Below are 2,225 nucleotides of genomic sequence, written 5' to 3'. Positions count from 1 at the left end.
CACCTGGGACAGTGGAAGGTGTACCTGCCCATGGCAGGGAGTGGGACGAGAGGATCTTTTAAAGTCCCTCCCTGTGACTGATTACCGAGGGTTTTTCCCCGCCCTGGGGGGAGCGGCCGAAGCGAGCGGGGCGGTGTCTGTGGAATCACCTCGGCAGCGTGGCTAGGCCCGCTCCTTTTCTGCCCCCACCGCCGTGTGGAGATGAAGCGGTTCTGGGGGGCTGGGCTTCTTCAGCTCGCCGCCATGAGGGCCAGGAGCGGCTCTGGCGGGTCGGGCTCCCTCGCCATGAGGGCAGGGAGTGGCTCTGGCGGGCTGGGCTCCTTCAGCTCGCCGCCATGAGGGCAAGGAGCAGCTCTGGCGGGCTGGGCTCCTTCAGCTCGCCGCCATGAGGGCAAGGAGCAGCTCTGGAGGGCCGGGCTCCTTCAGCTCGCTGCCATGAGGGCAAGGAGCAGCTCTGGCGGGCCGAGCTCCCTCGCCATGAGGGGCCACCGCCGCCATGAGGTGAGTGGGGGGGCGGCTACAGGGCACGGGTGGCGGCGGCAGCGGGGCTGGAGACCGGGGCTCCGGGGCAGGAAGGCGCCACCTGAAATACTCACTGTCTCCTATTTAGCTGTTCGGCCGGGGGACTGCGGATGTTGCTCGGCTGTGCGGTTCAGCATTAATTCCTCAGCCTTTCGCTCGGTGTGCTGGCTTTTGTCCTCTGCCACAAGCCAGGCCGCTGCTGTTGAGCTTTGTGAATACAGATGGAACTAATGGCTTATTTGTGATGTTTCTGCTGTCCTCTCTTTAGGCCTTCAGCCGATGACCGATGGCGGTGACCCGCCCGAAGGAGCAGCTCTGAGGTGCCCCGACCCCGTCGCGTGTGGAACCCCGAGCTGAGCTGTGCTGAGCTGTGCTGGGACAGCCGGGGAGGCGCTCCGGCAGGGCACTGGAGCCTGCGAGAGCAGATGTGAAGGGATAACCTGCCCGTGGGACACAGCAAGAGCTCTGGAGCCACATGGGTGAGGTGTGACCGTGAGCCAGCCTGGGAAAATGGGCAAAAATGTTTTGCTGTCTAAAAGGCCTCTGCTGGCTCCTGTGCCAGCCTCAGGTCCTCAGGGTGGAAATAACGTGGTTTATCCAGAAATAAGTTTAGCTTATCTATTCCTCTTGCTGGATGAAGCCTTGATGAGAGTAGGCATTATCAGAAAAGTGCCTCCACGTTTTTTCTGCCCTGTAAACCCCCCAGTTTTGGGGTTTTTGTCTCCCAGCAGTAGTCAGCTGCCCGTGGCTGCTCAGTGCCTGTGCCAGTGTTATGCTGCTGGGAGAGAAAGGTGCTGCTGAGCTTTCCTGGCACCAGCGAGGCCGTCCTGGTGCTCAGTGGTGCCAGGTTTTGGCAGCACTCTGCATGCCTGAGAGTGGAGTAATTCCTGCCCGTGGAGACAGATGACTAGACTGTACGTGTTCATGCATCAACAGGCAGCTTTATTGAGATCTAACTTCCTTATATAGATAAGAAGGCCCATGAAGGTAATCCTCATTGGCTGAGCCAGTTACTACTCAGCTAACCAGCCAATAGCAGCCTGAGTCTCCAATGGTCTGGGCCTGCTCTTACTGGTCGAATTACATAAGCAAGGTAATTATATAATAAATCACTTATGCAGTTGGAATTATTTATACTGTGTGGCCTACAGGCCAGATGTAGAGCATCACAGAGGAATAGCTCATAAATATGGAACTTGTGTGTGTCATAAAACCTCTGTTCGCATGATGTTTGGGGCACTCGAATGGAGGAAGGATCCTCCAAGTGATCAGTGCTGCAATAAAAATGAATGCTTTTTGATACTCAAACTGTGTTAGAAAGTTTCTTTTTGGGTGATTTCAGTGTCAGTTCCACAAGGCCCTGTAGTTTCACAGTGGCCCCTTGGTTCTAAAGTGTCACAATGGCCTCAGTCCCACAAGGCCCCACAATGTCCAAAGAGTCCCCTTAATTCCATGGGGCCCTGAAGAGCTGCAATGGCCCCTTGGCTCCATGAGGCCCTGCAGTGCCACCCTGGGGCAGGAGGCCAGGAGGAACTTACTCCCCACACGCTGCAGCTCCCTGGGCCAGCTGGCAACCGACACCTTCTCCCAGGCCAGCACTGCCTGGCACAGCCAGGGCTGAGCCACACTGCAGCTCCCTACAAACCACGGCAGGGGCTGCCAGGCCAAAACCCAAGTCACAGACAGTTTGTCACTCTTCCTGT

General features: G+C 57.3%; 1 non-coding gene across 1 annotated transcript; it reads left to right on the top strand.

Moving 5' to 3' along the window:
* Nucleotides 1-1,245: 1,245 nt before the first annotated feature.
* Nucleotides 1,246-1,449, top strand: LOC128948633 (small nucleolar RNA SNORA74). Its single transcript, XR_008484128.1, has one exon. It is a non-coding gene; the product is annotated as a small nucleolar RNA SNORA74 (small nucleolar RNA).
* Nucleotides 1,450-2,225: the final 776 nt, after the last annotated feature.

This window comes from Melozone crissalis, unplaced genomic scaffold, assembly GCF_028551555.1.
Source record: "Melozone crissalis strain CALT ecotype California unplaced genomic scaffold, PUWL_Pcris_2 ptg000139l_1, whole genome shotgun sequence".
Taxonomy (NCBI): Eukaryota; Metazoa; Chordata; class Aves; order Passeriformes; family Passerellidae; genus Melozone; species Melozone crissalis.
The sequence above is the reverse complement of the archived record's forward strand: the minus strand, read 5'-3'. Positions and strand labels throughout refer to the sequence as shown.